The 27,987-nt window shown below is 39.0% G+C and overlaps 1 protein-coding gene across 13 annotated transcripts in view; it reads left to right on the forward strand.

Annotated features, from left to right (window-relative positions):
• Positions 1-27,987, forward strand: part of LOC117600737 (uncharacterized) — a 225,489-nt gene that overhangs the window by 98,096 nt on the left and 99,406 nt on the right. The window contains exon 2 of one of the 13 annotated variants that reach the window (XM_076692859.1): positions 2,724-2,784. The exons of 3 other annotated variants lie outside the window; for them this stretch is intronic. The gene's annotated coding sequence lies outside the window, so the exon portion shown is untranslated. Of the gene's footprint in view, positions 1-949; positions 1,166-2,723; positions 2,785-23,725; positions 24,048-24,105; positions 24,461-27,987 lie in introns of those variants that run through there. 9 more of the 13 variants (XM_034316555.2, XM_034316545.2, XM_034316542.2 and 6 more) reach the window with 9 other exon arrangements.

The raw sequence follows: 27,987 nt of genomic DNA on the forward strand, positions 1-27,987 counted from the left end.
TTTATGTAGAATTGATAAATAAAAATCTGAAAAAAATGTTAAGGTATTGAAACATCAGAGAATACAGAGATTGAAATTGTTATTTTATTGAACCATCCAACGTTCGTGGAATAAAATTTTTCTACCGTTTCTGAAATTTTTTCCGTACAGTTTTCATATTGTAAATTTACACCGAGAAACGGAATGTCGCCTTCATATAAAAACGCAGTAAAACCACATTTTATTTAAGAACTTGCAGTGTTTTCAGGCAGTTCGAAAGCTCGCAAATGCCAAGGGGATTTTAGAAGTATTCAAACACGTTGCTTGTAAACGAGCGCGTATTTTCTCCAGAATCGCGTGAACAACAATGTAGAAAGTACGGACGCTCTATTCTCCCTTCTGGAGTATAAATATTCAAGAAAATATTCGAATGTCGCGGCTTTCGTATTTACGCGAATCTACGGCCAATAAAGTGGAGTGGCGGCTCCTGTTATGGCTTCATATTTTTCTAGCAGGTTATAGAATCGAAGTTGAGATGAAAAAAAATATATATATTCACTAAAGCTATTATATTTGCATAGTACACGTTATAGTCTATTGATTATTAATAAAGAGAGAGGAAGATATTTTTTAAGCTAAAATAACGAGGAAAGTTTGCTATAAAAATATGGTAGAAGATTTTGAATACGTGTATTTTTATTTCAAATTATTTTATATAAAAAATTAGATACAGTTATTAAACAAGCAAATTTTTCAAAAATATTTTAAATGAAGTAATACGTGTTCATCTCTTCTTATCATTTCTTATCTTTCTGCACACTTCGCAACTCGTTCAAGAACACATTAAATACACTCTCTTGCCCCTGATATTTGGTACATCAGTCTTCGGCACGACTGATAAACGTCAGGCAGTCAAAAATATCTTCCAGCGACCTTTGTTCCCCGATGGTTACACTTATGGCAGTCTTCTTAGAACCGCCACAGTAGCAACCGAACTCTTTCTTCGCGAGCTTAATACAAGCAGCTGTCGTCTACGATTCGATCAGCCCGGGCGAATTTTCTTGGAACCGGGTTGAAAATTTCAGCGGATACGGGAACGGGAACGTGAACACGCGTTCGAATTTCAAAAATTCGTAGAAGGAATAGAAATGGCTCCATTTCCGAAAGCCTCTAAGCTCGAAAAATCGTAAGTCCGACGAGGAACACGAAAATAGAGTTTCTACAAAAGCTAATGCATTCAACGCGAAATTTTCTAATGAAATTTCGGTCCCTTCATTCTCGTTGACAATTTTGAGAATCGTTTGTGAAAGTTTGTCTCGTTAGATGTCCGATGATTAGACGAATCGAAGTTTGAACGGACACACAAGTTAGATTGTAAATTCTAACGAGACAAAGAAAGGGTTCTGAAAGATCGTAGTTTAAAATACACCCAACTCTTCGTAAATAATGTATGAATTCGATTTGGTACATAATGCATTAAGCACATTGCGATCTATCTTCAATTTTTCAATTCATGACAGAAGTTTCTAGTTTTATCTCGTGATAAATAACACTCGTTCTATTACCGAATTCGAAAAATCGAACGTTCTTTCGTCGATAGTGTTTAAAGACGATTTGTTATTCCTGGAACAGCATGTTCATAGAAGAAAAAAGAAAGGAACAGCCGTCAGCTGTGCGTTCCGCATGCGTGAGCGGACGGCGACGATAGCCGTCGTCGTCGACGGCGCGCCGCGGCGGTCTTGCCATTAACGGGTCGTTATCGTCGCTATTTTTTACCCTTTCGTTATCGGTATGGGAACAGTCAGGGACGCGCGCTAGTGGATGGGAAATCATTTAGTCAGGGTTGAATGAAAATTCCATCTGGATCTAAAAATCTGTTATTTTAATAATCACAATTTTTATTGACACTTGTCGAGTTCTCCGTCGAAATGGAGTTGTAATACATGATTAACTGGTGTCGTAGGGAGGGTAACGTTTCGAGTAGACGATATACAATTAAGATACGATTTCGATCAAAGCGAAACAGTGCGGAGGTTGTTATCATTAAGGAAGCCCAATACGAGCAAACATTATCGCGTGAACTTCGACTGGAAGCTGGTCTGAATTATGCAGCTGCAAGCCGTTCTCCTATGAAGCCTTCACCCTTCCCCCCTCACTCTCTGTCTACGCTTCTGCTGCTCTTCTCCCGAGGCAAGAAGACCCCAGGGAGACACAAGCTGGTTTCTACTATAGTAGGAAGCTTGTCTGCCCGTTATGTCCCGCAATGGCTCCGAAGACAGGTTTATTTCTCCCTGCTTAATCACTGGGAAACACCGAGCCCTGCTGTATGCAGCCGTTTCCTGTCTCCTGAAATTGCCGCGACTCCGAGTAGGTGGCTAGATTAATTGATCCATAGTCTCGATTTGTCCGCAGGCCGAACGGCCAACTTCCGTGGTTACCTTGCGGCTTAATGTCGCGCGATCATGTAAGTAGGTTTCACACACGGGATCGGAGATCTTTAATCTTTGCGGGACGGATATGGAAGGTGATTTGTCGGGGGAACGTTACTTCGCAGGTTGAAACCATATTCAACGGGAATGTTGGAACTTTGTTAGTAGGGCGGTGCATAAAATTCAACCTTTAAAGTATTACTTTCACCCCTTGGTATCTTGTTCTCCATGCTGAGAAATAGGTCTCCTAAGAACAAATGAAAGAAAATGATTCTTTGAATTTTACTAACCTATTTTATTCATTTTCTGTTTCAGGTAAGTGATCTTTACCTACCACACAATTCGAGAGAGCATTGACACAAGGATGGCGGTATATGTAAGCAAACATTGAATATCGTAACTTACGCATGCATAATTAATTTCTGCAATTATTTTTTAATACCGTTACCTAGATCTGAGTGAAAAAAAAGTAGCAGATTCAATTTCACTCTACCATGATACTCGAGAGTTAAAAAAACAGAAGTTACAGTCTGTTCCAATTTAAACTACCGTCGGATTCAACCGTGAGAAAGCATTCTCTCGAAGGAATTTGCCGAGAGACAAACAGAAGTAACAAAAAAAGGAAAGAAACGAAATCCGCGAGTTCGATGGAGGTTCCATTTCCGGTGTGCTCGATTGAGATCTCGTCCTAATCGCGACCACGTTCGTGCAATGAAAGCAGCCACGATTTCGAGATCTAACAATCCGTTTTTCCTGAACGTACGGGAATCTCTATCGACTTTTGTTCCGTTCTCTTTCCTTCTTGATTTCCTCCCCGTGAATTTTGAATGTGACCCGCGCAATCCACGTCACACGGTAAATTCTGTCCAAGCCTCCGCTATTTTGCTTTGGTCTTTCTGTTTAAAATTCCGCGTCGCGCGGAGATTGCAACACGGAAGAATCGATCGCGTGTTTTGCATTCGCGTTTTCCCGCATGGAATCGCAGATACCGACGTGAGATAGAGAAACGTCTGGTTAATGCGGTTAATCGAGCCTGATATTTATAGGGGATCATTTTCATGGTAGATATGGTAAGAAATTGTGATGTGGTTCGAACTGGTACGGAATAACGAGGGTAGAATGCTTTTTTACCACGAACCCCAAAGTAGTTCTTTTCCATTTGAAAGATGACCTAGTTCGTGTAACTAGTCAATAAACTTGTCCCACGTGTCAAATACGTATGAAAGATAAATATAATCAATATGAAATATTCGTCTGGGTGCAACGAATAAACGTGTCGCTTCTAATATAAGACATATTCTTTTTTCTCTTATTGCACTCGGTGCAACCAGTCGCATTCGTTTCGACTATAGCCTCGTATTTTTCACAAAGATACGTTGTTTTTAGATGTCGCGCCGCTACGAAACGAAACGGATGGTTGTCGGAAAATTTATTTCGTCGCTTTTCCGATATCGTCGAAATCGAGCCGGCCGTAGAATTGAAAAGCTTCCCGAATAAGTTCGTTAAGATTAAGATATTTTACCGATTACTTTCTATCGCGCGAAAAGGAATTTGAATCGCGTATTAACTCTTCCGTGACTGCACGTTTCACAGAATCCTATTTCTCTTAATTTGCATGGAGACTTCAAAGTTTTCTATAAAATAGAAGAAAATCCGTGTGACAGTCCGCAATCTGCTTTAAAGGCGTTCGTTGGAAACCGTCTGTCGAAAATCCTCCAAGCCGATGAAATTGACAAGTAATCGATGGGGCGTCTTCAAAGAAATAATTTGAAATTCCATCGAAATTCTCGGCCCGCGTGGCTCGAAGAAGTCGCGCAAACGGATCGCGTATTTGCTATCCCGTAGGTAGACGGGAGACTGAAAACGAGGGACGGATGTAAGTTGGACTTTTCCGTGCGAGGCAAAGCGAATTGTTTTGCAGAGTAGTTGAAACCGCATGGAGGAAAAGTTGAAGGTAACTCGAACATCGAGCAAACCGATCGTAAGCGATTAAATGGACCAGTATTAGTTTCTTTCTGTTGAACACGAGAAATTCGACGCGAGAACGAAGGTTTCTTATTAACATAGCTTCTACTTGTAACTTGTCTCGTTGAACGCATGCGCTTAGGATAATCGCCGCCTAGGTTAAGGCAATTTGCTTGGTAATTAATAACACGGGGCCCTCTATTTGTTGTGTCGCAGCAAATTACGTGATTTAGGTAGCCATGCTAGCGATTCGGCTGAAACAACCTGGGTTATAATACGAACTCTCGCCAACTACTTACTTCACGAGACTTTGTATTCGTAAGAAGGAAACTTGGATTAATTGAGATTGTCGTTTCGAGTAATTTAACTTTGGAGTTTGTTGCGTAACGGTCACGAATGAATCGGTGCAATTTAACTGTTCGATTTGTAATAGCAAATCAATCGATGAAATATAATAAGTCTTATTCGTGAAATGATTAAATTTTCATCCCTTATCAAATTATTTGGAAAGGGTTATGAATGAATCGATTTAAATTTCATGGTGATATTTTGTGTCTCATTTCAAACGATGTCTCAAGTGAATTAAATCCGCAAATTATTCGCTGGAATATCGACGAGATAGGATGAATCTCATTAGATAGCCGAGGAAATGGTTGGTTGGTATTGGTCCCGGTGCAACCGAACAATCAGCCTTGGCTTCGGGGCAACCTTTGACCATTTTTATTCCACGGTAGAGTCTCAATTTTATCAGGCGAACAAAGTTCCGTCACCGTCTTTTTGTTCTCGTTTTTCGTCGGGCGAGGAGGTATCCTTGCGGTTCGAATAAAGGGCTACATTTTAAGTTTCCGCGTCGAAGGAAACCCTTTTAATTATTCGTGAAGGAACGAAGGATGGCAAGCGTAAACCCTCGTTGAACATTTACCTCCTTTTTTTCTTCGTTTTCTTCCTGTTGTTCGTGACCAGTGAGAATTTTAAGTCTCGCATCCACAAACGCGGCGACCCTCTCTTCAACTACTTTTTACTCCCTTTGTTTCGCTGCTACTTTTGAGACGTTCGATCACGTACCTTTTATTAAAAAGTTCCATCTTACCGCGGAATGAACGAACCCTCGGAGTTTTTGCTACGCGAATGAAATAACGACGAGTTTTAGGAAGTTCGAATCAGTGTCAGGATTAATTGTTTCGGTGCAGTTCGATTTGAGAGTGTACAGCAAGCATACTTTATTATGAAATTGCATTAAAAATTTAATTGAATTTAAAATTATAATCATTAATACAAAATATAAACATTTGTATTTAAACTAATCCATGGTTAAATGATATTTCATTCGATTTGCATTTTCTGTACAATCATACGACAGTTGCTTGACCCATTTCCTCTTCCAAATTCAATAGAACCTTTGTACCACCTGTACACAAACAGTTTGTTTCATATTTATAACATTTTTCAGAGACAATGGCTATTCTCTAGCCATGTTTGAACAATATATTTTTCCAGCTCATGCCTCTATGGTTTCGAGTGTCCAGCTGACCAAGCTAAACTGAAAACGTGACCAGGTAGATAGAAACAAGCTCTCTCAATATAAAACGACTTTCCAATCGCGTAATGAATTGTGACGGAATATAAAAGCCGTGCACAGCCGTTGATAAATCGCATCGATGAACCACAAAGAGCCGGGAGGAGAGAAGCGAATCTTCCCATCCATTCAATTTTTGATAGCAAACTCGTAACAAATCGTCACTCGTTATCTTGCGAAACGAGTATCGTGTCGTTCCAAAGAGACTGCTTATAAAGTGGACGCTGACGATGATCTATTATCAATAATCCTCAGTTATGTATTTAATAATTGAAATTAGAATTTTGAAATTTGCATTTGGCTCGTGTCCAAAAGCTTGAATTAGAGTTAATTACAATAGAACTGTGAAAAGAATATAATTTTTAACTTGTATGGATTAGGTTCTACAAAATTCTCTTTATGAGCTAATTTATAACTGGGATCCTCGGATTCCATTCATTCTACTCTCACACCCTTTCCCTTACTAATTGAATATCGATATTTTGCGATAATGGAAGCAGATACCAAGGGGAATGCAACGATCTATTTCACACCAGGTACACCGGGGTTACTCTTTGAGCACACGTACGATTTAACAGGTCAAATGTGTCTGCAATATACTAGATAATGCAACCATTAAAATATCCGGGCTAATTATTCTCTTGAACAGCTATTTACTGTTCGTTATGCTAAATTAAACGTATCGTTGATTGTTTTTAAGGGATTTTAAGGGTTTTGAAAATGATTCGAACTATTTATCAAAAAATGAACGATTTTAGTTAACTGCAATATACAAAAGTGCTAAAATTTGGAAGAAATTTTGACACAGTAAATTACAAGCATTCCTTCCATAATGAACCATAAAATTGTCGATATTTGAATACCTCTGCTCAGCAATTCATAAAAGCACAATTTATTAATTCGCAATATGAACGAAGAACCCCAACAAAGTGGAAAAACGCCACATAACAGAGAAATATTTATCAACCTGTTTTACCATTTATCTCGTAGCGGGTCCATTAAAAGGCACACAACTCGCGGAATATCGTCGTTCATTTTTTATGAAATCGTGCATTATTGAACTGGTTGCGCCTATAACCGTGGACGCTTCATCGCGTTGTTAATTAAAAATAAAAGGAGAAAATACGAGGCGCGACATGATTACGGTGCTCCATCAGAATCTCAGCTTTTATCCATGCATCGTTCATTCGCCGCTTCCTTTTGTTTCCCGATGCATAGAAAAACTCTTCGTGTTCGACAAGAATTATTCATTTGGGCGTTCAGCGTGAAAATGGAGCATGGAAAATCGTGATGGGCAAGGTTTAATCCATTAATCCTTGCACGCCGCTTACAGGCTCATTTCGATTCATCTACCCAATCAAAATATGCAAAACATGGAAATCTTGTAATAACAAAGATACCTGTGTTAACAAATTTCTCGTTTCAAAAGTTACTCGATTCACGAAATTATTTCATTAATCTGATACCATTTTGTCCAAGAATCGTGACACGAAACCGTGATCCAATACTTTTTATCAGTGACAAAAAAAATCCAAGAGGGTTCGTTTAATCGTAAATAATAGGAAACGAAGCGTTTTAATTACACACTGTATCGATTCGTTGGAGGGAAGGAAATATCGGTCGCAGTTCGTAGAAATAATTTAGCAGTACAGCTTGTTCTCGTGAACAAGAACAAATTAACACCGGCATATACGCCGGGAAAAAAAGTGCAGTTGAAAACTGGCTGGAATACGTCGACACGCACCATTCCAGCTGGCACGGTGAAAATTGCCTGGACTCGGTTTTTATCGCGCGATACACCACGGTTAATTAATTATCCTGGTTGCAAACGGTAGCTAGCCATCACTGGTCGGTCTAGGATTAAACACACCCCTCGAATTACAGTTGGAAAACTAATAAAATAGCGCCGTTGCTCGTGTCCGACGGAACAGTTTTTATTTCGTGTCAGCAAATTGAGGTCATCATAGAACTACGATATTATCTCTATACTCGAACGGAAAATAAAGATTAAAAAGTCAATAAAAACGTCATGTGGCTATTATCTATGAGGCGAAATTGTTTGAATAGTGAGGGAACACGCTCGATTCGCGTGTTCGCTCGTCATATCACCATTTTCATCCCCGACGGGGTTTGTTATATCGAGCGTTGCGATGAAGAGTGCAACAACCCCGACTGTTAATCTGCTCTTCCTAAAAAAAAAAGCAGATTTTTCATTAATCCGTGTCTCGCGCTGCTCCTGTGGGATCGGAAGCGTTAACATTATTCCCCTTTTTAAACATTGAGAGCGGGACGAGAGGGTCGACCGCGTCGAGCGGACGGTTTTGTGGCGAAATTCGCGATTAATGCGCGAGCAATTTAATGCACCGTGGACGAGAACGTCGCGCTAGATTATCGTGACTTTTAATTGGCCTCATGAAAGTTTAGAAATTCGTTGAATGGAAGCGTTGAGCACTGTTTCTCTTCTGTTTCCTTTTGTTACAATATTGTTCTCGTTACTTGAACTATAATGGATTATATTTACATGCTGAATGTGTATATGTAAATCTTTTCTGGAAAAAATCAAATAACATTCTATGCAAAATGGAGACTTCGCTAAAATCATTCGTGCGTTGTTGTTTCTGAAATTTCTATTAAAACAAAGGTTTTTAATATTTGTTTTATGTTGACAAAAGCCATTGTGAAATTCAAAGTTATATGGCTTTTGATCTCTCACGTTGTGGCAATCGAGTTTGAAAAAGATGGAATTTTTTCGGAAAATGTTTCTTCAAAAAGGGGATGTTTTCATTCTTGGAACTTTTTGATCGTTGAAACGAAAAGTGATTTTATTATTAGGGTCACTAATTTTTCTAGATACTTCAGAATGCTAAATCCAATCTCTGAGAGTTAATTAAATGTTCGCGAGGGATTCTTCGCAGAATACAAATATTTCTCGGCGTTCTAAAAGCGAGCAGAGAAAAAAGGGGTATAGAGAAGCGTTGTTCGCCGTGGAACACGAGATAAAAATCGTGCACACACGAAGAACACGTTTCCATTGCAACCACCTACGTATCGGGCAGGTTTTTCTTTGCAAATTTTTATTGGCCTGTTCCCGTTTCCATCGAATTCATCAGGCTTTTCTTGTTCGACGCTGATACCTGGCTCGTTTTTTTGCTAGCTGCAACCATTCACCAGCCTTTGGAAGTTTAACTATTCGAAGCAGCCGTGATGAGAATCTCCTTTCTATAGTCAAATTTATTAGAAGAGAAACGTGAGTGTTTTTCCAAGTTTTCCATTGTCTCTGTAAGATGCGGCTTGGCCAGGTATAAAAGGGATCGTGCCAAGTAACCCTTCTTCGTTGTCTACCATCGAGTTATCTTCTTTCCTATAAATTTGTTTTACTGCCGATGATTTTCGTTCGTCCTGAATTGGCCAAGTTTCGCGAGAATTCGTGCCGAAAATGTGCGATAAGTTTGTGCGGATTACCGAAGCTTTCGTATTTCGATGGAACTTTAACTATTTTCGAATAAATCCTTTTATTCTGGATTTCTGAAATTCTCTTCACCCTTATGGGGCAATTTTGTATTATTTCAGGATAATTGAAGTACTTAAATTACGAGAAATATGATTATTTAATAATTTAATACTTTGACGGTCATTAATGAATGAGGTTCACTAATGATGGTATAATTACAAAGGCATGGTTATTAAATATTCATTATTCTTTCTACCCTCTTATATGCAATTATTAGCTAGTTACCTAGCATAAAGAAATTTCTTTCACCTAAACAAACTAAGCTCCTCGATCCATAAGAATTTCCACGAAAATATCTCCTCTGTTATTAGTCATTCTCATTCTATAATACTTGGTTCCGCACAGTTTCGTTGCCTTTGGCTACTGCTCGTTTAATCTGTCTTCACTTTATAGAGAATTCTTTTATTCAGTGGAGATAAGTTACGTCCCATATTTCTCCTTAGACTCGCATCTCCTTTTTCACTCACACAAATATACGAATTTATGTGCGTTCATGAGGCAATATACAGGGGTGGAAAAGATGGAAGGAGAAAAAGGCATCTTTGTCCGAAATGAGGAGACGAATCTGCATAAAATACAATTGCAATTCGTGGTTGACATATAATTTTTTGCGATTTATTAAATTTGGAGAATAATCGGAAAACCAACTTCGCAACATATAATATTATTAAAATCAAATAGAACAATTACAGTTTCCCGATTTTCAAAATATTTAATTTTCTTTATTTGTCTTAAAATTGAAACAGCGAATAGATAGGTAAACTTAATGCAAAGCTCTAACGGAATTCCTGCAGCTCGTTACGAAACCCGTGGTCGATCGAGATCGCGAGAATTTTTCTTCCGTCACCTTCCGTCCGGATTTGTATTATTCATTGTCGAAGTTACGCAGCTTCGAAAGAGAATCGTGCAAATCGACCGGCTTCACCATTCGAGTTGACATTGTTAACTTTTTCTTCGGGCGATTAAAATTCAGGGAAATGATTCTACCGTTGAATACGAACTTTCCACGCTGTTGCTTCTCGTTCGACGAAATTCTCAGCTACCTTCCGTGTAGTTGAAAAGAAGACGAAAACTTTCAATCCCTGCCTGTGTTTGCCGCTCTTCGTTCAAAAGCACACGGAAACGATTAAAATTCTATTCGTGATTTTCCGTGCACGCTACCCCTTTTTTAACTCTCCTCCGTCCTCGAACTTTAACTGGATCGCAGCTACTGTTTCACAATGATTTCACGAAAATTCAAATTTATCGCCGAGAACGTGTTACGTGTTTTAATCGAACAATTTTTCGCGTATTTCCTGATTGGTATGACATTTGCATTATATATCATTTTAACGTGAATTTTAAACACGAGGATTCATAATTTAATCATTCTATTCCTGATACGAATATTTATTATAATTAGACTTCGATTCTAACCCAACTTCGATTATTAATGCTATTAGAACAAAGTTCTCCCTTCTATACGCCTTTGATTTAGACTTGTACGGCATTTCAAGACCGAGTTCGTTAAAGGTCTTAGCAAAGTTAACAAGAAGGCTTAGAATATTGCATACCCATTCACCTGATTTGAAGCACTTAAAGTAGTTTAGTGCTCAGAGACAAACGCGCATTCGTTAGCCGATCAGAAAGTGATTAGAACACTGAAAGTGCTCCATCTGTTCCTTGTGTTAATAACGTTAAATCTTAGTTGGTTCCAAGCTGAAGATTGTTTTCAGACAGTAGAAACAATCGAAAGTTGAATTGCCGGAATTATTTCTAATCACCTTAGACAACTTAATAGAATATTAAATCAAGTAAATCGAAACAGACTAAAAAGTTGCTGCTTAATTAGGTATGCAATAAATTAATATTTCGTATCCCTTCAGAAGAGAACACATAAGTTCCATTTTTCATACAAAAAATAGCATATGACGTGTAGTTTAATTTCATATAAAACTTTAAAGGATAAAGTAAAAATTTCCAGAAAAATTGTATGTTTCTGGTGTAAGTCTTAGCTTGGGAATTTTCCATATGTCCTGCGAGATAAATAATGTCCCGTTTCATATGCGTCCCGTCCTCTACATAGAGGTAAGAGGAGGTTGTAAAATTACGAGAACAGAATTACTTTCTTTTTTACATCCAATAAATCTTGGCGGAACGATGCTTTGTGTCCTCGCCGAGACGTGTACGGTCTCATTTCGTTGGCAAATATTCTACCTTGTTTCTGTTCAGCGTTCTACTGCAAAGGAATTCTCAGAGAGGAATTCAAAGGGCTAATTTCTAATTCACGTATCATACGATGTTAGATCGTAATCTAAAAAGAAGATGAATTATGGGGTAACAGTCGGGGCAATTTCCACTTGGTCGCGGCCAAAGAGCATCGAATCTCCCTAAAATATCATGGAGGTTCATTTGCGATGGTAAACGAGCGATTCGCGTGTCGAGGGAGTGTAACGGTGTGCGGGAACAGGAAATGCGTCGCGCCGCATAATCCAAGCATTACTTCGACCGCATTGTTCACTGGTCATCAACCAATTTGGAATTCGCAAAAGATCCACCGTTTCGGCTCCACTCGGCCAGCTTATCTATGGCCCTTCACCATGTATCTTTGCCCGTCGAGCGTGTAACGCGTTGGTTTGTTAATTAATTCGCAGCCCGACCAATTTGCGACTCGACCCAATGCTGATTCCGCGCCTCTCTCTTTGCATTTCTGGCCAGATTATTATCCGCGTGGCCGGCGGTCCGCGTCTGTTGTTTCCTGTCAGCCAATTTTGCCAATTTGTCATTGGAAAATTAAACGGGTCTTGGACATGCGGGATGCCGTTCGCCATTTGTGAATTATCAGATTTCTGTTTGTTGCTTTGCGGAGGTAAATTCGAGTTTAGAAGCTTGTTCTGGGAAGATCTGATTTTCGCGTTAATCCGTTTCAAGGGAAAATTATTTTGTATTCTTACAACTGTTTTCGGGGAGATTGATTTCTATATTTCCCCGTCAGAGCTTGACGAAACAATTTCAGTGGCGGAAAAGCGCGGTCGCGAACACGAAAAACTAATAGCAGCTTTTTTTCCATCGAAAGTCAAACGGAATCAGATTAAATCGACCTTTCTACCGTTCTTGCCGCGCTACGGCTATTTACCGACCTCTCCATCGACGTGGATTTTGGTAAATAACCGTATCGCACTCTGGCTTTTCACTGGTTTTTCTCGATTTTCCGCGTATTTTTCCAACGCGAAATGTTGCTCGAGCTCGAAATAGTTCTCCTAGTTCCATTTCATAGAAACTCGATTATAATAGCAAGAATAGTTTTGTTTTACAAAATCTCTACTTTTCAACGTTCTGTGTTTAAAAAAAAAATATATATTTTCCTGGAAAAACTTTTATGAAACATTATAGGAAGGGTAACAAACGAAAGCTATTTCTGCCACTGCTTTTATTCAGGGATGCGGGGATGAATATTTAATCAGAAAGTTTCTCTGCTTAAGCCATCCGAGGCTATAATTAGCCACTCGAAGAGGCAAGATGTCTATCGAGCTAATCAAATTATCGGATGAATGATTAATAAACTCTGACCGCCGACACGATATCGATCGATCTGTGTTTAAACTCGACCCATGCCAAATTTTCCGAGGACGTTGAACTATGATATTTATTTCCGTGATACAGTTAAACCATCGATTTTCACGAATCTTATTTAATATTATCCGTGTGTTAATTTAAATCCCTATTAGACCATTAGTCAAATACCCCTAAAAATGGCTGAAAGCAAACCAATCGTCCTACAAAATCCACCTTTCGTGTTAATGAAACGATCCCAATGTACACCGTCGTAAAATCACACCTGATCAATTTTACTTAACGTCTGCCAATCGGTCGGTCAATAATCAGGCCATTCCCCTGTTCGTTTAAAGAAAATCGATCCCTAACGATAGTAGTCGGATTTAGCGTGAAATCGGTCGTAAATAAAGGGAATGGGGGTAGACCGGTCGAATTCGCGTGTCGTTGAAGAAAAGATTAGCGAGCCTCGGGCACGTTAGTTCAATCAGTTGGTGGCAATCTTCGTGTCGTCAGACTCGAGTCATTGGCTTCGTTTTCGTCCTCCCTCTCGTTTGGGAGCGCCCTGTTCGCCTGACCAACGCGTTCATCCCTTTTCGACCGCTCCCTGTTCATCAACTAATTGGCCCGGATCTCAGCCACACCTTCGTTCGTGCTCGTTCACGGCGATTTCGAGCGCATTTACTCGTCAGGTAGACACGAATTACCAGGTGGATTCACTTTAGTTCCTGGCTGGCCATTGTCACGACACCGAGCCTTCGATTATTTCATTTGGCCATCGATGTTTCCGTGACAGGAATTTCTTTCTACCGCTTTGTTCGCGAAAGAATTTATTCAGAAAAATATTTGTACCATCAGTACGATCCAAGTTTGTCAAAGAGTAAAGAAAAGTTAACGATCCTAATTGAAATAAAATTAAAATCGAGCTTGCGACAGGTATTTCATGCCAGCCTCGAAGCGAACCGATCTCGAGGTTCGATTCTTTCCTCTAATTAAAACTTCTGATAAACTTCATCGAAGTCGAAGGAAAACTTCGAAGTCTCGTGCGAGTTATTAGCTCGTGCACGTCATTTATCGAATCTCATTTCAATTTCCATTCCCTCCATTTGGTACTTCGCGAAAAAGTGAATAGTTTCTAGATCGCGTTCGATTGCATTGATAACGAGTTTCGTTTTCCCCGTGGCCTGTAGATACTAATTACGTCGCCAGATGAAATTAGAACTCGCATAAACAAGCGTTCCTTAAGGCTCGCGTATGCATGTTTTTACGAATGTACCAGCTGGATGGTTCCCGTGGGATGGTGCAAAAAAAGGAGGAGAACAAGGTCGCTTGCAGTGGTACGGCTTCGAGCCCACGGGAAATATGCATATCGAGTTTCCTTCGGGAAGCTTGGCTCGTGCCTGACTCTTCCGTTCACGGATGTTTGACTTCGAGCAAAAAACACCCTCTAAAACGTGTTGTTCGATGCCACCCCCCGAGTTGTTTCCTTCTATTTGTTGAAACTTCATGCTTCCTGTTCGATGCCGGAATGCTTTTCAACATGGACAATTTGTCGATGCTTTTTTATGAGACGATCCGTTACGAGGAAATTGTTATTGATCTATTATTAACCAATACATCCGCTCAAATAATACAGGAACATACGATAAGGTTTGATTTCGATAAAATTAGTTTAGAAAATCTTATCTTTTGCCGCAATACTTATGTAAAAGTAAATATCGTTTACCAAGTTCGGTCTTAGAGGAAGTTCCCGTTAAGAGAAAAGTACAGTAACTCGAAACTATTAGGAAACTTAATTGGAAACTCCTGTAAACATTGTACCTGAAAAACTATTGAAAATTGCATGCTCCTTCTCTTAAACAAATTTCAAAGTACTCGTGAAAGTACACTCGAATCGATCGATCCCCAAGAGTCATCGAATCGGAACGATTTGGCTAGAAACCCCAAGAGCTCGAGGTTTTTTTATCGAAACAGAGGAGATTTTAATTACGCGCGTTCGGCCACGGTATGAGCAAGCACAAAGAAAAGAACCGAGAGAACAGATTCGACTAGAATGAAGAAACGTGAAAAAGAGAGAGAGAGAGAAAAAAAGAGTAAAATGTCGATGAAGGTATTCGGGAATCTCGTTAACCGTGGAGGTTTCCTTAATCAGCGTCGAAACGTTTCGTGATTTTGTTCGAAGGCTGCAAATCATTCGAGCAAATATCTCAGAATCACCTGTAATGCTGTTCGTTATGGGGCGGAGAAAAATGAAAACAAAATGTAGAAAAATTGCAGCTCGCTGCTGCAGGCAACGGAGAAAAGCGAACGTGAAGCACGACCAGGGGGAATGAACTGAATGGGCGTGGGTGAAAGAAAGAGGGAAAGAAGGAGGGAAAACGAGTATGAATGCAGTGAAATGAACAAAGCGTGCGAGACAGAGAGGGCGAGACAAAAAGAATGACACAACTGGGCGGAAACTTGAAAACGTTTTCATCTAACGACACGATCCTTCGTCATTCGCCTCACGTTCATCGATCCACGTTCATCTGCTTTATTCCAGGGAGCCGCGACCACCGAATCGTTAAGCAGCGCATGAAAATTATACGAGTCATTTCATCGACGAATCGCATTGCACTCGTGTGTCTACACTTTTACACTGAAAGATGGTACATTACTCAAATTGTCTAGTTTACGATGATATACTCTCAGACAGAGGGGCGCTATTTTTCATTTCTGATGTTAAAATTGCGATTACCGAGGTGGATAATTATGAAAAGTAATCGCTGCAAATTATTGCAAGTGTAATTTGCCAAAAGTGTTAAATAATTTTTGGATCCTCTTATCGAAATATCTGAACAAATGGTTTTGAGTTCCATAGGAAGATTACTAGGACTTTTCAAGATAAATGATCGATGGATCTGGAACACCATCAAATCGGCTCTACATGTCACTTGGGCGTTCCATTTTGCATTCAGCTTATTACAGTGGTGCTTTCTCGTCTGATTAGAGATTGACTATGTGCCGATGACTTCAGCTTATGATTAGATGCGTGGATGAACAATAGAGTAGATGATTGAAGGTTCTAATTAATGACGATTGTAATGGTGAACTCTAATTGATGTTTCTTTCCTTATTTCTCCAAGTAGAATTTTCATCCTCTCTATCTCTTTGAGATAAATACGTGTCATTTAACATTAATGACATTTAATCCTCACTCGACTTTCTGAATTTTCGTTTCTGCGAAAAAACTTGGAGCAGATTGCAGCAGAGTAAAAATGAAGCCCCGCTTCAACTTCAGCGCGAGAAACTCGATAATCTTTGCGAGAAACATTTTCCAAAGAGTTGAGAGCAGGCTGAAGCGCATGCAAATACAATTTTCTTCAACTGCTAAGTGTTCCTAAAACGTTGGAGCTTGGTGAAACGTAACGGCAACAGAAAACCTGTCGGAGACCGAAGAGATTTTAGATAAATTTATGAAAATCAGAGTGTAATAAACTGACGAAATCGTCAGGGAAAATTCACGAAAATTAATGGTTCGATACGACAAAACTTGATGGAAATAGATATTTCTTTCATAGCAATTTATGATTCAGACACCCCATAAAGTGTTAAATGTCAAGGGAGTATCAGAAAGGTTTTGGTACCTCTGTCCTCTAATTTCTTTTATTGTCAGAAAAGTGTCAAGATTATATATAGAGAACCATTGTTGGAGTTTTATGAGACAAATATTGTACCGTCCGAGACAGCCTTTTAAAATTTCTATGAAATACATTTTGAGCAATCTTTAAATATTTGACGTTTACATTGGAGCTTCCATAAAGTTTATACAAGATATACAGTGTAGAAAGATACGCTAGCGAATTGGAATAAATGAATATAAAATATTGGAAGGAAATTTATGCCACTGAACTGGTTGCTTTTCTATATTATTTACAGTCAACAGAATCGTCCAATTTAGATAATACAAATTATCGTAGATTATAAATCGTCTTGTTTTTTCACTTGGAAAAAAGTAAAAAATAGTCGAGTTCTCATTTTCCTGAACAATTGAAGGAAAGTAAGGTGAATGATTTTTCCCCGAACGGCTACTTTGCTCGAGAAGCAATTAAAACTTCCATTAAGATTTTTCATCAGCATCGTCGTTGACGGCCGCGAAGAGACACAAAGTTTCTTGCAGAAACTATGACTAATAATACCTCTGTTACCTTTTCCTCTCGTCGGAAAATTAATTAACACCTCTGCTCTCGGGATAGTTCGAGGATATTCTGTCCCGTTTCACTGGTAACTTTAAGTTATCTCCGTCAAAAACATTCGGAAATAGAAAAATAAGTGGAAGAAAAAAATTAATCATTTTAATGGCCGCAGATAGTACATCTGCTCCATATTCTGCAAAATAAATGGATATTCGTTTTTGATACAAATATCGTGATAGGATTTCAAATGAAAAATTTTTTAATCTTATATAGTCAGAATTCTTTCTATCTCTGCAAAATCTTGTTGAATTTCGAGCCTCGCCATGAATTTTCCGATTGCCATTCGCTGACGGAAGCCGAATAAGAAATTTAATCGTCAACACGGAAAGGCTGGTCGAGCAACGAGAAACTTTTATTTGTTTCTACGAACGACCTTTCGCGACTGGTGCATGCGAAAAGTCCTGAAACGAAGTTTCGAACCGACTCGACGAATAGAATATCGCGTACTTCGGCCAACGATCAGACGATTCAAATCCATTTCTGAAAATGGAACAACGCTATCGGAGCTCAGCTTGTAACTGCAACGAGCGAAACGTTGGATCGAACTCCTCTCGCAACTTTACCATCGGCCATTTCGTATTCGTTTCCTCGTGTTTCCCCGCCATTTATCGGCGAGTTCTTCGACGGAAGTTGACGCCACGTGGACACGCTAAATTTTCCTCGAACTTTGATCTTATCTCCTATGCAATACGTATCCGTCTTCATAAAAGGAAAGTTCATCAGTCGCATTCATTTTAAATATCAGAGAACTTTCTACATTCTGAAGTTCATTAGAAAAAAATTTTAATTCATTCAAGATTACACATTTCACCTTTGCTGTAATTAATTTAATCCTATAATCATTTCAAGTACGTTTTACTTTCTCAGAATTCAAGCGTTCCATTTCAAAACTCTAGAATTAATTACACATTTTTTCCAACCGTAATTAAAATTACGCTTTAATGAAAATGTCATTTACCAACATCGTTCGCGTTTTCCTTTAACGTCGTTAAAGCCACATCTTCATCGGTTTAGCGGAATTAATCGTCGACGTATAAACTGAAAAGCGTGCGACGATCGCTAATTAAAAAGCGCTGAAGGCTATGAAATTTAAGTCGCAATCGGTGCAACCTTGTTTGCATTCGAGTACCGGTGGCCTGAATAAAAGCTTTTTAATCTGAACGATTAAAGTTGAGAAATTTCGTGGTTGCCTCGCTTGGATCATCGGGTGATTTTAATTTACCAGTCCGCGGATTTACATTCAAACTAAACACTCGACTGGCTCGGTGTTGATTCGATGAATTCTCACGACGCCTGTTCGCATTTTCCTGTTCCTCGTTCCTTCAGGAAGCTGCTCCCTCCACGAGTGTGCTCCCGGAGATTGGATCGGGGCTGAAGATCATCTCGTATCAAGTTGGCGTATCGGAATCCTTGATCGCCGGAAAATTAAATGGTAGATTAGGTTATGATTAGAGGTAGCCGGAAATCTTGTACGACGTGGTGTAGGGTAAATTATAGCAGACACGCGAGCTAAGGATGCGTTAACACGTTAATTTCTAGGGTGTAAATTCATTTATACGATGAATTTATTAGATATTTAAGATCATCAAAGATCTTACACGGTAGTAAAGAGGTTGAATTTAGAGAAATTCGAGAGATGAATGGGAAATGGAAATCGGGCATGAAAGGGACATTTTCACAGTGAAAGGCGGATTAATGATAGTGGCACAGGACAGTGTTGAAGTTTTTGGTTCCACGGAAATCTAATTTAATCCGTAGAAAAGCTGACGAAAGGCCGAGATGAAAGGCACATTAACAGCTTTCAGAATAATGTTTTCTACTATAATGGGACGGTGCATACTGTTATTCATTACAAAAGCTTAATTATTTTAGTAAATTACTGAAGGTTTTTTTTATTCTTTACATATTATTTAAATTAAAATAATTCTAATTACAATCTCAATTTGAATTACTTACAATCAGTGATTAATAGAATGATACTCATTACAGTAATTAGTGGTTGGAATTTTGCATAACTCTAACAATGTATTTGTATGTATATTTTCCATGGTACGGTGTTTGAAGTTGATTTTCAAGCATCGGCTCGATAGAAAGTCACTGTTTGGAAACTCGTTGTACCGGAAAGTATGGAACTTTTTATTATGTTCCTGTCGATGACCACTTTTTCCCCTCGGTTGTAAAGGCTGTTGAACCATTTTGATGACGCACGGCCACCGAGAAACTTTTCCGGAGAATTAACTCTTTTGCTCTGATTCGTACCCTTGCTTACGGCAATAACGCTCATCATCCCCTGTGAGAGGTTCATTAATTACAGTCCTTCGTTCCCCTCTATCAATCCTCCGCTTTCACTCCACGTGGAACACGATCGACGGGCTGAAACAATTTCTGGAAGCTAAATAACCATCTTCTAAAATAAAAAAATAAGAACTTGATTGCTGTTGAAATTTGCAATTTAATAAAAAAATTTAGACCATCTTTTTGCCATTCAAATTACATCTATGTAATTTTGGTAATTTTATATTACTATATCTGAGTACATTTTAATTATCATTTACGTTGTATATCTTTTTAAACTGTTAAACCCAATTAGTTTAAAAAAATGTAGGGAAAAAAGAATGAAAACGAAAATGGCTCAAGTACTCGATATTCTACGCTGGTTTTGCATTCCACCCTTTCCCCACCCGTTATTTCAACCAACCTCTCATTAACACACCCCTTTCTCGATACGGATAGTGGAAGCGAAATTTCAATTTTCGCTGATCATTATACGCGAACTGACGTGATAATGCTAATGATGATAACGATGCAGCCTTTTTAATGAACCTTTATCATTACATTGTTCCCGACGAACCTTCTCCATAGGCGTCGAATGTATTTTAATCGTTTTTCTCCTGATTGTAATTTAATTTCGATGCTTTCAAAAAGTTCGAAGCTCGTATCGATTCTCATTAAAACTTCCACTGCTTAATATTACAGTATATCAATTATTAAAAAAAAAATGTCACGTTTATATCCTTTTCATATCTGATTGATATTAATTCACTGGCTTTAATTACTCGGAGTTATCGCAAATTGAAACTCGTGATAACTGCAATCAACTAAATTTGTCAATAAAATAAATATGTCAATTTATTTGCACCTGACGTTTTTACAATTTTCTATGAAATTGCATTTCTGATATTTTAGTAAAGAAAAGAGAAGTATAAAAATTAAAAAAATTACAAAGGTTCATTTGTAAGTCAATAGGAAAATGAACAAAATTTTCAAGAAAATTACTTAATGTAATTTCTAATTTGAATAAAGAAAACTTCAAATTGTCATTTCAGTTCAGAAAATACCAGTATAAAATGAGAAATGAAGATAAAAATGGGGGATGGAAAAAAATAAAAGGGTGGAAGAAGATATAGGAATATGAAAGGGTTCGATTTCCACGAATAGAAGAGCTGTTCACTGAAAAATGGTCGAATTCGTGTGTTCAATGCTTGACTACGTTTCTCGAGTGTTGATAAATCGCGATGGGGTCGTACATCTGCGCGCATCATCGCGATAATTACGCTCAACAGTGAAGATGAACGATCGGGAGAATACTTTATTTCCTCTCTGTAAATATTGACTAACCAAACCCTGTTCCCTGTCGAATTTTATCGTGGCTCAAGGCAAACTTTGACAATACTTTTCCAAACGCAAAATTTCAATCTTCAGCATTCATTCATCCATTAAAGTTCTATGTAAAATCAACTCCCAACTAAATGCTTTCGAAAAGAACCTTAAATATTTCATCTATATGTATTTTGGCAAAGAAAGAGATGATCCTTTCTGTTGTGCGAATTAACTTCCTGTCCGCGTGTCATCATCAAAGACCGAGTCGAAAAGGAGTGGATCAAAGAAGCGAGAAGCTTTCACAGCTTCAACGTTTCCTCCCCATTATTCGATAATTTTATTAACTCTCTCTGAAGGAAACGAGCGGTCATGCAGTTAACGAATAAAACTTTAAAAAGATTTCCAGGCAGCTCACGAATCTTCTCAGTGAATGGTCCACTGTTTCGAATGCTAGACATTCCGCCCAGTTTGATTCGTTCTATTTTACAAGAATCTCCTCTCTGTGTCTCTTTTATATACTTCCTTTTTCGAACGGCTTTGTTTTTTCGCAAAGCTCGTTTCGACCTCTTTTATTTCGCTAGACGAGATAACGAAAGCTAGACGTATCCGATTTTATATTGTTTTCTTTTAATTAATCGAGTTTATGTAATTTGCGATGCCCGTGACCATTAGAATCACGAATAAATGGCTCTATTGGCTGCATCTTTTCGTCTCCTTTTTTCACTCCTTGCCTTCTGCTCATCGTGAACTACGTTTTCCTCATTAGCCACGAACGATCGCGCCCGCTTTCATGAATATTTCACAATGCCAAACGCGAGGGAGGAAGTCGTTTCCCTTCGTCAACAATGGCACGGTTATATTCGAGTTCGATCGTCTGCAGCGAGTTGCGTTTCCATTGTTGCCCGGATATGGGCGTTTATTTCTTGACACTAAAAGGAAAGCCAAGCAAAAAGCCAGAAGTCTTATCGTCGCGAGGCTGTCGATGCTTGGATTTCTATTGTGAAGAAAATTGAGGCGGAAAGTCTTACTCTGATTTGATTTCTGGCATCACAAAGAAAGGACAATGGGGTAGCTTTTGTACTAGCTTTTCATCAATTTTGGTATTAATGAAAAAATGAAAATTCCTTTCGCATTTTCTGACATTCTTATACATGGCGCGTTGTTATTGAGCTAATTTACAGTAGCCAAACGTCGATTACTAATTGTCCGAGTGTTTGTTGAACGATCAGTGGGAAGTTTACTGCGGTACATTTCGCACGAGCTAAGTCTCTCGCGGGAAGATATCCCCGTAGATGGAGGCGCAGGCTTCCTGCTTCTAGTCTGACGAACTTTCTAAGTCCCGAGGAAAGCTCTGGCTGGAATGCGACTAACACATTTGCATCTTCGATCCTGAAACTTGGAAGCCGCCTGACCGCAACTTGACCGAAACTCCGCAGGCTATATCGAGGTTGCTTCGATCCGAGTGCTGCCAGGATTAAGTCAGTGCCAGACGATGTTAATCGATTCTTCAAGCTTTCCACAGCTGCAAAATGTCCCACATTTTTTCCTTCCTCTATTTGTTTAACGCCTCGTCAGCTCTAAAGCCATTGAAAGCTTTAGATTCAGAAAAATCAAGCATCGTGATCGTAAAAGTATCAATTTCTAAGATTTGCCCTAATTTTCTATCATTTTACGTACTCGCGCTTGATGAAATATCAAAAGCTTCGCACTAATGGCTAGCTCTCACGGTATCGACTTTTTAAATTGCCAATCAATTATGCCGGCGCTGCTAGAAACGGTAACAAAATCACAATTTTCAATGGATGTTCATCCAGACAGGCGGCACCACCGAGGGAGATTGTTCACGGTGAATCGATTTATTACCCGATCATGAAACGTTTGTCCACGGAAAACAAAAGAGAAACGACCGACATTTAACAGGGCGTTCAGTTTCCGAGTACTCGTAATTTTTTGCACGATTTTCCAACGGTCACCGTTTTTATTCAGCTTCGCGGCCGTGATCAGTCTCCGGCCCGAATTTCGATTTCACCCCTGCTGAAAATTGCAGCCATTCATTTCGCGATACGCGTTCACGCTAATAAACGAAAACGTTGAAAAAATTCGGACGAACAATAGCATGGAAATGAAGGGACGTATGCGGCTACCTTTGTCTCTCTCTGCAGTGTGCGTGGCCAACGATTCAGGGAAAATATTTACACGTATTCATAGATGATTTATGAACAATTCTTTGAATTATTTATGTTTTTATAGTTTTGTTCGATCGAGTTGCAGTATTATTTTGTAATTAAAATTCCGTTAAATTTGTTTACACCTCTGCCTTTTTAAACAGAAGAAATTTAATTACGGCGAACGAACGTGTTTCCTGTTTTTTCGTTTCCACCAAGTTCCGTCTTTCGCGAAGCGGAAACTCATTCGTCAGAAATTGATTTCTTGAGAAGGAACAAATTTTTCCAGCGATCAGAAAGACGCACTTCGTTGCCGATCTCACGAGCAACCGTCTTACGTTGGTACTTTCAGATCAAAAGTGACGAGGCAACGGAACCTTCAATTTTATTACATGCGCTCACCTTTTCGAATTCTTTGCCGGAATCCCCCAGAGGTTATGCGGTCTATAAATATCCATATACATATATTCTTGTTACAGTCGATTTTATAAGAAACTTGGAATAAATAACTCGGCGAATTATTGCGATTTCTGGAAACCCTTTCTCCTCGCCAGTTTAATAAAAATTTCAATTACCTATTCGTTTTGATAAATATTCGGTTCTTTTTATTAATCTATTCGGTAAGGGACATACGAAAATTACGGATGATACAATTTCCCGGTGGAGGAACGCAGGAAGAAGAAAATTTCAGACGAATTTTGTGCAACGAATGATCCATGGCTCGACAATAGCGTGCACATATTATTAGCGCGGGTTGGCCGTGCCAAATATAAATACGAGCATGGCGGTGAAACGGAATTCCGGCCTTCGTAGTCACTCGCGAAAACACCATCAGTGCCTTCTCGGCATTTCTCCCGGAACGATCGTCGGGAGCTTTCCGTTTATATCCACTTTGTTGTACAACAGTTCGCGTTCAAATTGGCGGGAAAATTTTGTCGAACGTGGTGTGGTTTCGCGAAAGTGCAATTTCACTGACACCGAGGTTATCCCTGGTTATTTTATAAATTAACGAGTGATACAATTGAGATTCAGATTAAAAATTTTCATTTGCATCAGGTATTAGAAATACTTTTAATGATAATTAATGAATATCCTGGTACATTTACCGAGTTTAGAAAATGGTTTTCATTTTTCTACGTGAAAGTATTATAATTTAGAAATCTTTGACCGTTTCTCCTGCTTAATGAACGTCAGCTTGCCAAGATTAACAGCCCCAAGGGGTGAGGCTGGCTACACGTGTACCAACCGTCGACATTTTGGAAGCCTCGTCTCCTCGACAATGCATACTCCGAGCGGTTGCAATACCGTCGGGAGAGCGGGTTAAAATGATCGAGAAACGATGGAAGGTGGAGAAAGCTATCAAGAAGAGCGAGGCTAGGCTTCCAGTGCTGCTTCACGAAAGTTAGGGGTGAGAAGATTGAAGGAACGTGGAGGATATTAGGGAGAATTCGATGGCGAGGAGAAGTATGGTAACTATATTCTGATCGAAACTTGTCGGACATCTTGTAAGCTGATAAATTCCTTCATCGATCAATTACGTTCACCATCGTTCTATGTATTTGTTTCCATCTGCTGTTGTATTTGGATATCAAGTGCATCATTGTTCCTTATATCCTTTCTTTCTATTGTTATATTTGATCACATATTGGAAACATGGAACTCATTCTTCTCGTATTTCTCTCTTTTCCAATGTTATAATTGACTATGAAGACATGGAACTCGCCATTATTTTCTATATTTATTTCTTCCTCTTGTCAAGAGAAATAGGGTTTTTAAAATAAAAAAATATTTCTTGATCCTCAATCCAGCTAAAAAGTAATTTCCTTCGATGGAGATTTGGATAAGACGAGATACAGGAGCAAAGCAGCGATAACAGTTGCCACTTTGTGATTAGGAGTTCAGTAGTCCAGAAGCGTAATTACTACAAAGCAACTATGTACGTTTCTGTCGGATGTGTATGGACAAGGATGCAGCCGAAACGTCTCTATACGTGTGTGTCTGAGATATGCTGGAGAAGTTCAATGCAATTCTCAGTCGGTTCTGATTATAACTGAAGTCGGTTTGCGCATAGTTGTGTTGGCTGGCTTAGTGGACCGATAGGCGAGCGAGGATGACTCTTGCATAGAACGAACACGATTTCTCCGACTAACTATTCGCATCTTCGACCTGGCTATTATATTCGAAAGGGACTGGTTAGCATCCGCGTCGGGCCAAGTGTACTCGTCTATTGGCCGAGTTCTGGCACCGAACTTCGAAACTGGCGAAGGATACGACCGGTAATTGGTTTGAGATGGATTCCGCTTTCGCAGCTTCGCGATCGTGACTTGTTTATTAACGCTTCAAGGATTTTCTCGCTATTCTGGTAACGAGTCAGATGCATTCTCGTTGATGCAATGAAACCATCGGTAAAATTTCATTTTCTGTGAAAATTAATTGTTTGAGCCAATTGTGCGTGGTGTCATGTGTATGAAATAATCTATCGTAAACTATTTTACTCAATATTTTGTTCCTCCAGAAATAAAAGAATCGTAAAAATCGAAATTGGAACTTTCCGATCGACCCAATATCTCAGTAATATTACCGATATCCCGTTCGGTACAAGCAAATTTTCCATTTGTACGAGTATAACAGAGACAAAAAATCGTCCGGAAGTAGGAGATAGAGAAATCCATGTAACTTACAACATTTACTGTGTACGTTTCTCTGTGTCGTACTCTTGGCACGAGAACTTAGGCATCTCGAAGCAATATCCGCCTTTGAGGTTCCGATATTAGCTCTCATAGAGTGGAAGGAGATGGTCGTATTTCCGTAAAAACAGGATCCACTTTCAATTGGTTACTCGGCCAAATATATATTTCACGTGGCCTGTATCCGTGCGCGAGCAAGAGGAAACGAGAAAAAACTTTTCCCTTCCTCGATCCTTCCGGTGAATTTCTTTTGTCGAGAGAATCGTCGTCGGAAATAAATCGCGAGTGGTTTGATTACGAAATTCTGATAGAAGAGTCGCGTCCGCGGACTTGATACAACCGAGTACCACGAAGGAAATTGATTTATAACTTCTTCGAACACGATCCAACTACTTTCGTTAGTTTCCTCGCGAATCGACAGCGAAGGGTTATAAGAAATTGCAAAAAGTATAGAGGAGGGAGTAATTTTTCGTGGACGAAGAAAATTTCGGTATCAAAGTTGTCTTGTTAAACTTTTCTTGACGTTAGATGAAAGACAATCGTAGATGCTCGAGGATCACTCGACAGACTTCGAATTGTATTATTTCGTTTCAACTTCCGGACCGTTAAATACCAGCGCAGAGATTAGTCAGTGAAACGGGACGAAGTTTCGATGTTGTTTCTTCGACGGTGTAGTAATTTTGCCGGAAGTGAGTCTCTACGCTTTGGAAATTTAATTGTACGATTTACGCTTGACCTGTTAGTTGCGAGTTTGAAGTTAATTGCTTCGAAGAAAAATGAGGGGAGCTCTGACAGGAATAGGCAAAAGTAATACCTTGTTTCTAAGGTATATTTATGGTTCAAGTTATTCCACATAAGATATAAAATGATATTTTTAAGGAAAAATTTCATTAACAATTCGCTTTAAATTTTTATTTCATTTTACGTGATAATTGCTGACTTCGTTAGGTTCTCTAATTGCAGAAGCAGCAATCTGAATCGAAGCTAAATTGAAAGAATTAGGGTAAATCCGTGAATCCTTATAGCTCAATTGCGGAAGAGTCAATTGGCGAACGATTCGAATCGGCAAGGAAATTGAATATCCATGTTATCGTAATTGATTACGGATCACCGTTTTCTTCTTGCGCGTTCATCTACTATCTTCTTTTCTTTTCTCCCTTACGTTTATTGGCACGCGCACCCTTGCTGCCCTGGAACCTAATCTGTTGCTTTCTGTCCGCCATTTATTTTCGTTATTTCCTTGGAAATGCTTGGAAACCGGATAGAACCCGAAGATTTACCAATTTAAACGTGTTATAAAATACTCCTTTAATCCTTTCGCGATTGAAACAGATCATCGTATCTTATGGTGTTAAAAAATAGTTTCTAAAAACAGGAATATAACAAAACTTATTTTCTATATTTGAAAAGTGGTAAGCAAAGAAGCGGTTCGTAAAGAAGATTACATATAAGCGAAGCGCACCCTTGCAACAGGGGTGACAAGGCAAGGGTGCAAAGCAAGGGTGCCTTGCACCCAATACACTCCGACTGATTTGCGCTTGTACTTGGTCTCGCGTTGAAGCATTTTGAAAAGGACTTGTACGAAAAAGGGAACTTGATGACGTCCTCTGACGTTGAAATTGCCATAATCCCGAGGCGACCTGAAAAAAAGAGGGGTCCCATTTTTCACTACGCACCCATTGAATACTGGAGATTCTTTAATTCCTTGGATTGCTACACGACACGTCCGCCATTGATATTCCGTTGGCGTTTGACGAGCGCCGCAGACGAGTGGGGATTAGTTTCTGAAATTTAATCCACTCTCCAGACTTTCGACAGGATCGTTCTGGCTGCATCTGTCATATACGAGAACCCTTTTTTTTAACAAAGAGGAGAGTACCTTTTCCTGCTTCCTTCATTTCTTTGAAAAAATTCTATAATTAACACGACTGTAGCTTCAGACTGGATTACTCTTTCGTTACTTTCTCTTTATAGTTTTCTTTGTGGATGATTCTAATTTTAGATGGATGGCAATTTCAGTGGTTGATTTTTCAAAATTTCAAACGTTTGAGCAAGTTTCACCAATCCTCTTTTACGATATCTGAAGACTTTATTCTTTATTAAAATTAAAATCTTTTAGAGTTTCATAGAAGATTTTTACCGAATGCTTAAAGCTTCTTGAATATAATTTTCATTCAATTTGATGGAGATCAACATTGAACGTCAAAATGTATTGTATTCTTCAAGATTCTTTGAACCAATTTCAATATGAAATGTCCGAACAGTGCTTGATAGTTCTACTAGTGATCCGTCCACTCGTATGCCGCATC

Source organism: Osmia lignaria, chromosome 16, assembly GCF_051020975.1.
Source record: "Osmia lignaria lignaria isolate PbOS001 chromosome 16, iyOsmLign1, whole genome shotgun sequence".
In the NCBI taxonomy this organism is placed as follows: Eukaryota; Metazoa; Arthropoda; class Insecta; order Hymenoptera; family Megachilidae; genus Osmia; species Osmia lignaria.